The 12586-nt window shown below is 31.8% G+C and overlaps 1 protein-coding gene across 3 annotated transcripts in view; it reads right to left on the bottom strand.

Moving 5' to 3' along the window:
* Window positions 1-12586, bottom strand: part of DPYD (dihydropyrimidine dehydrogenase) — an 844474-nt gene that overhangs the window by 644057 nt on the left and 187831 nt on the right. The gene's annotated exons all lie outside the window — the stretch shown is intronic.

The raw sequence follows: 12586 nt of genomic DNA, 5'->3' as shown, positions 1-12586 counted from the left end.
AAAGTTCACAATAGGGTTTGGTGTAATGACTTGGCAATTTGGCTGAGGTAATTCATTCACTTGGGAAAGATTATTAGAAGATACATTTGAAAAATATGCATGAACCAAATTATGGAGGATTCTGACTGGCAAGCTGAGGGATTAGTATTTAATTAAAGCTTTTTAATAGAAGGGTTCCAGTATTAAGAAACTAACTAATAAAAATATTGAATAGATGATGTGGAAATTCTCAGAAAGGAAGGGGAAAGGTAGGGAGCCTGAGAGAGGTTACACAATGATGCCTAGAAAGAGGCATGTTTCATAGAATAAAGAAGCATGATTTTGAAAATGGGTTGAACCAATATTAAGCAATGATTCAGAAGTCACCTTTGCAATCTATCTATTACAAATAACTTTGAAGAAATGGTAGATAACTCCATTGTTTAGGGATCTTAGTACTCAGAGCCAAAGACACTCAGAAACCTATTAGGAGGGGAACACCTCCTCAATTCTTCCCACAGAGAATGTCAAGATCAGTATCAATTTTTTCTCTCATAGCAAGTGGGAAGATTTCTTGAGTCCTCCATCTACATAAGAGGTTTGATTTCTATTCTGTGAGCTCTTCATTCTTTTTAAAAGTAAAGGCTAGAAAATTTAAATTTAGAAGGGTACTTTATAGACACCCCAGCAGTCTCCTTCTAGAAAATACACACTACTTCAACTGGTTCATGTTATTCAATCAGTCACAAGCATTTCAGTGTTCCATCATGTGTGGAAAAAATGTACAGGGCTATGTCAGGAGGGATACAAAATACATATCTGATTTTTTTGTGCATACAGATATTTTAGTACAAAACATTAGAACTTTCAATCCTTCTTCTAACAAAAATCCAAAGACAAAAATAATATTTGAAATGTTTGTTGTTCTCAAATCAACACATTAGGCATTGAATGTTCTTTGGCCCACTAATTTACCCACAATTTGCAGGTGCTGAATTTTCTATTAGTCCTTGGGGTATTTAAAGCATGTCCATAGGCACAACATGTGCCATTTAGGTGAGTTAATTTTAAAATAATTTAACTTCTATACTTTGCTTTTTATTTTAAAATTACAGCATGAAACTGCATTAGTGTCATTCCTCCACAATTTAATGATTTCCAAAGTCATTATCAAGAAATGGAAAACTCACAAGCCGCTACCCTGTCATATGGTATAACTAATTTAACAAATAGTCCTATCATATTCAAGTCTTCATATCACTACAAGATTATCAATACAGCTGGTGGATTTATTTTAAAGTGTTCTTCCTTCTTCCAATGACAGTTTTCACAGATGGAAGCACCCTTCCAAGATAAACTCCAATCTGCTGCATTTAAAAAAATACTTGGGCTAAACTTCAAGAAGTTTGCATGTGTGAGAAGGGTGAATTAACATTACTTTTATTTCTGGCTCAAGCTGTAATGGTGAATGTACTGATGTACATTAATTGAATAGAAAATGTCTCTAGCACCACACACAGAAAGTACATGTACAGAGAACACTCTTTCTGTCAAGCTGTCACCATCCCTCAATGAACAACCTGTGGGTCCTCAGATATTTGGCAAAGAAGAATGTAGATATATTGTGAACAGAACATATGAAAATTCCTGCCCTCATCGTACTCATACTCTCGTAGAAAAAAAAAATGGAGATAGAAGAATAGGTTTGACTAGTTTTATTCTGAAAAATTCTCTTTTCATATCTTAGATATACCACATTTTAGATTAGTTTTATACAATATGATTCGTTTTTAGAACTATACATTTAGTTCAGTAAGCCTCATTTAAGCCTATACATGTAAGGAAATTAATAATCATTCTCATAGAAGATAAAGTTTTTATTGATCCTGAGACATTTAGCTGGAACAAAAACACAGGCACATACAAGCACGCGCACACACACACACACACGTACATGAGCTTTGAAGTTATCAACTGAATTTGAATTCTGCTTATACTATGCGCAAGCAATATGACTGGGGAAATGTCATATCTCTCAGCCTTGGTTTCATCACTTGAGACATGAAGATCAAAATTCTTTCTTCGTCAGGCATATTTATATTATGTATTTTTTAACTTTGCATGGATAAGATGCCTATTCCATTATGTACTATACAGCAGATTCAGAGAACTTAGGTTCCCACTCTACCCCTTTAGGTTTTTTGTCCCTAAAAAGATTTTGTTAAATGTTAATACTGTGAGTTTAAGTTTTTAATATTTACTAAATAAATATTAAATAAATATTCCATGTCAGGAAGTAGAATAAGAAATACAGAAAGAAAGAAGCAAAATGTATGCACAGAAAATCACCAATCTACCAAACCATAAAAAAATCAATGACATGGGGGCATATAAATGGTGGTATAATTTTTTATATAGAACCTATATAAATTTTAAGTCACTTCTACTACTCCTATTTTCTGCATCCTATCCTCCCTGCTCTATTTAATGAACTTGAGAACTTACAATCTTCCCCATGAGTTAGTCAAAATAACTTAGTCTATGTGTGCCCATGTATTCAATTCATTATTCATCAAATATGTGAGAGTGCTTTTGGTAAGCACTAGATATGAATGAAGAATCAATATTGTTGCCTCTATATTGTTCTAGCTAAATGAAATAAAACTTTCATCTGTATCAAAACCCATTCTTTTCAGATAACATTTTTTTTAAAGACTTTTATCAATACTTCAGCTTTTTTCCAATTGGAAGCATAATGCCAGAAAGCATTTTGTACAATAGCCTTTTGATGATTGTGTTTGTTAATATATATTTGCCGTAGTCTTATATTTTTATGACGTGTCTTATTTTTTGTTTTATTAAGGTCAGAGATCATGTCTAATCAACCCCTTTTGGCTGTAAGCATGTAGTCAACTACATGTATAATACTAGAAGCTGAACTACTGATTACTACTTATCGTCTTCTTTTTAGACAGAGTCTGGCTCTGTCACCCAGGCTGGAGTGCAGTGGCAAGATCTTGGCTCACTGCAACCTCCACCTCCCAGGTTTAAGCAATTCTGCTGCCTCAGCCTCACGAGTAGCTGGGACTATAGGCATGCACCATCACGCCCGGCTAATTTTTGTATTTTTTTAGTAGAGACAGGATTTTTCCATGTTGGCCAGGCTGGTCTTGAACTCCTGACTACAAGTAATCCAGCTGCCTCGGCCTCCCAAAGTGAGGGGATTACGCATGTTAGTCTCTGCGCCTGGCCTACTTATCTTTTAATATTGAAAATGAACATCTCTATAAAAGGCAAAAATAAGAAACTGCTTTATAGTTTTTGAATTATCAATTAAAATTAAATAACATGAATATATGTTCTAAAATTATAAAAGCCCCACTTTATCCAGGGAAAATAATTATAAATGCAATAAATTTTATAAGAAATTTAGAGGCTTAAGTTTTTCATTTCCAGTAAGTTATTAAATTTGAAGAGAGAAAGAAAAAGATGAAAAACTATTTTATTCAGTGTGTAGTAGAGTTTGTATAATTTGCTTCAAAGAGATAGGATACTCTTCTACATCGAAACACTAATACAAATACAAAAACAAAGATGTCAAAGCTAGTCATCATCAGAGTTGAAAAAAAAAGCATTGGGCATTGAAAGAATTCTACAATTTCATTTATGAATATTACACAGCTTGCAAGCAAATGAGAATCTTTAAGTTTGAGAAATTATTGAAAGGTGAAGATTATTAATCAAAGACTCTCATATTAATGTGAAATATATATATATTCAAACATATATAACTTACATATAAAATGCTGAAAACTTTTTCTTTAATGATTATTTATGCCATGCCAAAAGACACATGATTATTTGTGCCATTAAATCTAGACTGTAATATCACACCATTGGTTCTATACAAAAAAAGTCAGACTATTTTGCGAGAGTTTGCTCTTTATTGACAAGAATATGAGCAATTCCTTAATTGACAGACTGTTGTGATGCATAGTACAGTGTGTTATTATATTCTACAGTGGACATAAAAAGGTTTTTCAAAAAAGCCTCCATTCTAAGTACATAATTTAAAGCCATTAATAGCTTCAAAATATAATTAGTATCGATTCTAATAATTTACTTTAAAAATTTTAATTTTTCAAAGTAGCTTTCAAAAAAACTAAACCCAAATTTCTTTAACATGAAGTCTATTACATTATACATTTTACTCAACATTCAAGACGTTAATAGCACTTATAAAATTTGGTCCTGATAGCAAATGTTCCAGCCTTTTATATTTTAATAATATTTCATAATCTGCATACTTTGTTAATATCGATAGTATAGTGTAATACAAAGGCACACTGAACAAGAAATCTAGAAAATTCAATTATACTATCAAGCAGCTGTGTCATTAGCTTTGCTGGGTTTCAAATTTCTTTTCTATACAATGAGATGCCTAGTTCAATTACATTTTCTTTTGGTCTGTATTCTGTTACATTGACTTTTGCTTATTAATATTAAAAAATACCCAAACTAGTATCCTATGTGTTTCTTATACAGATTTTCCTTGTCTTAATATTGTAAAAGAAAATAGTTGTGATTCCAATTTAATTTATATATATTTATTTAGTTTTTATATCATCAGTGTTTTTTAAAAATAATTTAAATTTTATCAAATATTTACAAAAGCATATGTTTAAATTTGTCTATACTGCACACAACCACAAACAATATGATGTTACTTGTTTCACATAAAATTGGCTTAAGATGTATAATAAAAATCCTTTCTCATTTATACTAACATGACTCTTGGACTTACAGTAGTTTACATTTTATAACTTATAATTGACTAACATTTGCTTTGAGCTACAGGCTTTTCAAATCTGAACTTCCTCTATTAAAGCAAAAGTGAATAAAAACAGTGACCATTACATATTGTATCAGCTGTGATTAAAAGTAAAAATGAGCTGGGAGCTGTAATCTCAGCACTTTGGGAGGCTGAGGCAGGTGGATCATGGGGTCAGGAGATGGAGACCATCCTAGCTAACATGGTGAAACCTCGTCTCTACTAAAATACAAAAAATTAGCCAGGCGTGGTGGCACACGCCTGTAGTCTCAGCTACTCGGGAGGCTGAGGCAGTAGAATGGCTTGAACCCAGGAGGAGGAGGTTGCAGTGAGCCGAGATTGCGCCACTGCACTCCAGTCTGGTGACAGAGTGAGACTCCATCTCAAAAAAAAAAAAAAAAAAAAAAAAAAAAAAGTAAAAATGTAACCTTGTGAAGTTATATATATATCAAAACAGAAGCAAGATACATTTTATATAAGCATTAATGACTCAAAACATAATGTTATATCCATCTATCCTTTTCACACCATACATTAATTAAGATGTGATATTTTAACAATAATACCCCAGTCCTTTGTCTTTAACTCTAGTAAATTCAGTATTCCACAATTTGCCAGATTCAAGACTAGGAAGTTATTTATTAAAATTAAAGTCTGGATTCTGGAAAATTTAGTTAATAGTTACATTAACTACAGTAACATTAGTAATAAATGAATGAGTCAAGGTGGGCATACATTTACATTAATAATTAGAAATTAATATTTTATTATAGTCTGAACATGGTGCTCAATATTTATTCTGTAGAACTCTTTCAGTTTACAAAGCTAGTTTTACACGCAGAAAAAAGCTAGGATACTTTGAAAATAACTGTAATGTCAAGGAGATGCTTTTAGTTAATAACAAAATATACTACACAGCATAGAAATTAAAACAGCTTGGTCCTGTTACATATAGATAGGGAGGACAAAGAAGACTTGAAAATAGATCTAAATAAATATGGAATCAAATAGGCAATAAAGGTGGCATTAGTATACTACAGTAATTATTCAAAAAACATATTTGGAACTATTTTAGCAATTTGGGGGGAAAATCTTGATATTTCTCTCACTCCTTATACCACAATGAAAACTTAGAATAGGGTCTGTCATGTGCTATTGTGAAACCTCTCAGCTTTATTTTATTTAATTTTACTACTGAATTTTAATATATTGTTTTTATTATAAAACATATGTTCATTATAAGAAGCAAAGTAATTAAGAGATTTATAAGGAAAATGTTAGAAACCTAACTTCACCTACACTAACCTCAATCAAATGAAGAAACTAAAGTTAAATTACATCCTCCCCTTTTTTGTTTATATACAGATTAAATTTTTTTCTAAAAGTAGTGTCATACTATTCACATTACTATGCAAGTTGTCCTCTTTCACTTACTACAAATATCCTTTTAGACCAATAAATATAAAATGCAATGTTAAGAATTGCTTCTTAACCTTCCATAATATAAATATAGCCTAATAGATTGAGCTGATACTAAAGTCTTCACCAGTTTTTTATTACTTCAAACAATGCTGTAATTGCTTTAAATAATATACTTGTATATGTGTCCCTTTACATTGTAATTACTTTATTTCTCTAGGTAGAACAAATTAATAAAGCATGCTGGTGAAAGAGTACATATATTTTTAATTCTCAAATATATACTCATCATATCAAAGTTCTTTCCTTCCTGCTGAGTAACATAGGGGTTTACTTTTCAACTTCAACAATTTGATGAGAGAAAACTGGTATCTCATCTTTTCATTTACATCTGACTCACTAATATGCAAGTAGGCTAATTTTAATATGATTAATAGTCACTTATATGACTTCTATAATAGTAAAATTTTTGCCTATGCCTGCACTGAGTTATCCTTCTCATATAAATTTTCAGGAGCTCTTTGATTAACAAAGATGTTAACACTTGGACTGAAACATGTATGGCAAATAATTTTTCACTCGGTTTCAAGTGTGGTTAGTTTTTATTTTAAAATATATTTTAAAATGCAGATATTAAAATTTCCTCTCTTATATTTTATAGCTGCTTGTAATTAAAATTATCCTTAAATATGTACTTTTAATACGTAGAAGGTTAGTCCACCTGAAAAGTATTCTAGGAGATAACCTATGAAAGATTCTAAAAGTAAAGTCAAAATTATTCCAGATCTACTTATTGAAGAATTAATTTTCCACTGAATTGAAATGTCCTCCTTCTTATATATTACATACTCATATTTACTTGGTTCTACTTATAGACTCTCATCTGTTTGAGAAATGTATATTCCTGCACCACTACTACATCGTTTTGATTACCATAGCTTTATAGTATCAGTATCTGATATAATAAATCTTTTTTGTTCTCATTTTTTAAAGTTTCTTTCTTCCATATATCTCCCCAATTACTACTCCTATATTTTCCTACAAAATCTCTGGGTTTTTTTTTATCAGTTTAGACTATCTACTCATTCTTAAATATCTACTGCACTTTTCCAGGGCATATTGAAAACTAGTTAATCTGCTATGACTCTTCTAATTAGAAAATAAAATTATAGGAAAATAGCTTTTAAGTCATGAACAGGCATGTCCAAGGACTGAAAATAACAAGGCAGTAAGTAGACCAGAGAAATCAGTGGGAATCATCTTAAAGGCATTTGCCAAACCATGTAAACAAAGGCTTCTGTTTTAAGGGTCTCTGAGGATATAAGTTTTAGAAAAAAAAGTTCAAGGCCCACCTAAAGTCTGAGTCTAACATAAGACTCAATCATAAAGCTAGGATTGTGTAAGTCCACATCGCCAGAAAGATAAATTAAAATTAATCCTACCTAGGTCGCACCTGGAATTGCACAGAAACTTTTCAGTCTTAAACTTGGTACACAAGAAAAAGAGGGAAAATAATGTCCTTAGCAAATTAAATTTATATTTGTATTTTTGGTCTGATTCACACAATCTTGGTGACTCGAAAAAAAATTTAAGTGAGGAATTTAGTTTAAGGTGGTCCCAGAGGACTGGCGGTAAAGCCACTGCCTGAGGGAAGCAAATATAAATCCCTTGTAAAGAAACATGCATGCTTCATGGTTCTCAGAGAATTTCCTCCAATAAGGCATCAACACAAATGAGCAGAGTAAAAAAATAATAAAAATTCAATGAACGTACAAGGGAACACAAAGCACTCAGTGGAGGCAACGGATAGCACAGACAGTATCATCAGACTAGCAGAGACTTTTAATAGTAAAATTGACAGAATATGAAAACGAATATTTTAAGTTTTAAGAAATAAAAGGCGGCCAGGTGCGGTGGCTCATGCCGGTAATCCCAGCACTTTGGGAGGCCAAGACGGGCAGAACACGAGGTCAGGAGTTGGAAAGCATCCTAGCTAACACGGTGAAACCCTGTCTCTAATAAAAATACAAAAAAAAAATTAGCCGGGCATGGTGGCGCGTGCTTGTAGTCCCAGCTACTCTGCAGGCTGAGGCAGGAGAATGGCGTGAACCCGGGAGGCGGAGCTTGCAGTGAGCGGAGATCGCGCCACTGTACTTCAGCCTGGGCGACAGAGCGAGACTGTGTCTTAAATAAATAAATAAACAAATAAATAAATAAAAATAATAATAAAAGTCTTGAAAAGATTAATAAAAAGCTGGCAGATTAGGAAAAAAAGCACAAAAAACTCTTCGAAATGAAAGATGTGATTGTAGCTCAAAAATGGACCATTTTAACAGCATATTTGAAACTGGTGTAGAAATTATTAGTAAACTTCAAAATAGAATTGAAGGAAATTATCTATAATGAAACCCCCACACTGTAAATATAAAGACAAATTTATGAAACGTAAGAGTCATTGAGAACAAAGCAAAAAGATTTAACATGTATCTAATAAGAGCTTCATAAAGAAAGAGAGACAGTGAGATATTTCCCAACATGATGAAAGAAATCAATCCACTTTTAATAATTCCAAAGAAAAATAAGTAGGACAAATAAAAAGAAATATGGACTTAGATAAATCATGGTAAAATTGTTGAACATCAAAAACTAAAAGATCTTTAAAACAGCACCCCAAAGGCATATTAACCTCAAATGAACAATAATTAGACTTCCATTCATTTTTCAATAGTAGCATTGTATGATAAAAGGCCCCAAAATGGTGAGTTCTATGAGGTGGAAAAATAATAACAATAATCATTGTCAACCCTGAATTCTACAATTAGTGAAAAAACTTTTCAAAAGTAAAAAAAATGGAAATAAAAATAGTTCAGAAACAAAAATTAAGATAGTCTGGCAACAACAACAAAAAAAACCCTTTCTGAATAAAATTTTATTTATTGCAAGTAGAACTGCTTCCACATGGAAATTGCAACACTGAAAAAACTGACAAAAATATGAATAAAGCTAATCCAATATTGACTAAATAAAGCAATTATAATACTCTCATCAAATTTTAAAAGAGAGAATTAATATCCACAGAACATCTTGTAACACGGAAAGAGGTAATTAGAATTAAACCTTATTCTATGACACAAAACCCACTCACATTGATATTCTACATGACACAAACCAACGCATAATACATACGCCAAAACTGGCAGGTCATCTGTAATGAAAACTGGCACATGAGTTCAGAATTACTTATTTAAATCACATGGCAACCCAACTCAGCAACTCTGCAGGATTATGGCTTGTGTACCCTCTAGGAATATAACAGAGATAGAGGTGGGTGTGTGCGTGCGTGTGTGTGTGTGTGTGTGTGTGTGTGTGTGTAGAGCTTTATTAAGATATAATCCACATAGCATATATACACCAATTAATTTAGAACACGGATTTTTGAATCACTCAAAAAAGATACTCCATCACCACTAGTAGTCATTACCCACTTTTATAAATACTCCTCACATATTTTTGCCCAACTCTCCAAACCGAATCCCAGGAAATCACTTATCTACTTTCTGTTTCTATATATTTGTCTATTATGGACATTTTCTAAAATATTTCTCCTAACTGTAATTCTATAACTTTGGAGACATGCTGGTTAAAGGAGATAGAGGTTTGGTTTTGTTTTGTTTTGTTTTAAAGCTTTGTTCTCTTGAGCACCATCTTATGGCAGATAGACAAGTCAATACTCTTTAAATGGATAGAGGGGTAAATACTTGTTATCCAACAATAAAGATGAAGGAACTGACCTCGTGTACCAAGAGAAACCTGAAATCTTATCACTACTTTTTGTTGCATATATCTAAATCTTCACATTTTAAAAAATTACTGGGTTATAAATTATGGACTTTCTAACATTTTTTCTTCCACTTACTTCTTTAATATAATAGTGGGAGAAACCCCAATCAACTTACATAATAGATTATGTATTTGGACATTAGTTTCTAGGCATTGGGGAGCAACTACAGTTACTGAGCAAGGAAGTCAGAATTTGAGCAAAGCTTTAGAAAGTTATTCTGGAAATGATCAATATTTTGTTTGTTAAGAGTGTAAACCATTCAGCCATTGAAACTGAAAGGCAAACTGGAAAGCAGAAAGCACCAAATCTATTGGTTACATTTCTGCTTTTCTGCTTTGTAACAGCTGTAATATGTGTGTGTGTGCGTGTGTGTGTACAATATATATACAATATATATCCCTCTCAACCATATATATATACACACACACATACATGCATACACACATACAAACACACACACATATCAATGTAACTTTCTTATAAATGCAAACATTATTATCAATAATTTCTGCTACTTCGATTTTGTTGTTTCTTTAACTTCCAGTTATTTTTAATAAGGATCTATCACAAAGAAAAAACTTCTTTTACATCGTGTAATTTAGTCAGCTTTTCTGTAACATATATTATACATTTATTTATCTATACACAAAAGCCACACTAATCTGAGTACACAGATTTTATAAACACATGCAAAATCATGGAAAAATCGATGGCTTACACTTTAATGTAAAAGTTTTAAGGAGAACATATCTCTATTGTTTTAAATACAGGATCATGAAATCAAGAAACACTGTTTAAAACAGCCATTTATTTCACTATATTTATAGACTGATCTCATGCATTCTCATATAAAGTAGTGTTTTTTAAAAGAAAACCTATTAAGAAATATAACCCAGTATTCACAGTTTGGTGAATCTGAAACGTGTACTTCCAATTGAGAGATACAATTGCAAACAACAGCCTGCACAAACCAAACAGAGAAAAACTGACTGAGGGGGGACAATAGAATTGAGTGTACCTTTCAAAACTAGAGCTGTAATCCAGTTTGTAAGAAAATAAAGAATGGAAGTATTGGCCTAAACTCCACTGAATCACAGAAGCCTAACACAATACAAAACAAGTGACATCCTTTTCTCAAAGAGGCGCAAGGCTCATTGAGTCTGGGGATTCAATTACCCTCTCAACCTGGAAAGAACCCCCTCCTGCGTTGAGGTCCACTGGCAAAGCAATGTGGGACAGCCTACATTGTACGTAGCTGGTAAATATCTAAAAAGCTGCAGGCTTTAAAGAACAACAATCTTTGACCTTTTATGATTGCTACAGTGATCCTTCAACAAAAAATTACGAGAGTTTTTTTTTTTGAGGTTTGACAACATATTATCTTCTCAATTAATCATCTTCAAATATCTCATATTCATATAAAAATCTTTTAAATAGGTAGCTAAGCACAATGTTCCATCAGGTAAAGAATATGAACAAATTAATGAAACAGAAAGTGGATTTCCAAAAATAGAGATGACTGTGATCTTGCTTAGACATTTTGTAAACTTCTCTAAGAATCCTTTTTGTATTTTTTTCTATACACTTGTGTAGACCTTGAATAAATGAAGTGTGTACTCATAAAATAACTACTGATTCTGAAATATCTACAAAAAAATTGGGGTAGCATGGATCTTCTAAGATAGTCCATCATAATTCTCATATTTCCTCATGCTTGATATGAAGAGTGTTAACTTAGATATATTTTTAGCGAAAATACTTTAGACTTCAAACTTTGGATGCTCCTTTTCTGATGAGATCTTTATTAAAAATTTTGATTTTATAAATAGCAATTTATTTCAAAAACAGCAATCACTTCTATAGTATTTACCATATTGAATGAATAGGGAAACTAATAATTCCACATAAAAATTGTTGAGTAATCACTATATTAGACATTTTCATATAAAAATATTATTCAGTTTATACTACAACTCTGTAAGATAGATTGTACCTTTCCTTCATAAGTGAAAGTAAGGAGGTAATTATCCCCAGTTTCACAATAAGTGGTTTATCTAAAAATTCAAACCAGACTTCAAATCCTAATAAATCTGACAATGCAGATTTAAATCTGACCATACAGGAATAATTTTTAAATTCTTTCAAAACCCTAAATTGATATAAAAGTATTTATCATTTTTCTCCTAAATTATCTATTTTAAGTACTTGAAATATTAAGAAATAATCTTTATATGTAAAAAGATACCTGGTTGTTGAAGAACAAGGAGTTAAGGTATCTTTACAGCATTTTAGAAAATTAGTGTTAAATATTGTGAAATGATTCTCTGTATCTTTATGGGAGACTTTGTTCAACCTTTGCTCATCCTTAAAGGATTAGACACTTGGGCAAGAGCTCTCAATGCTCTCTTCACAAAAACAATAGGTACTATTAATTATTCAATCAATCAACCATTCACTTAGTGAATGAAAACTGGGCTTAGACTTACATTGATTTTTTAAAAAATTAAAGATCAAAA

This window comes from Pongo pygmaeus, chromosome 1 (genome assembly GCF_028885625.2).
Source record: "Pongo pygmaeus isolate AG05252 chromosome 1, NHGRI_mPonPyg2-v2.0_pri, whole genome shotgun sequence".
Classification (NCBI taxonomy): domain Eukaryota; kingdom Metazoa; phylum Chordata; class Mammalia; order Primates; family Hominidae; genus Pongo; species Pongo pygmaeus.
The sequence above is the reverse complement of the archived record's forward strand: the minus strand, read 5'-3'. Positions and strand labels throughout refer to the sequence as shown.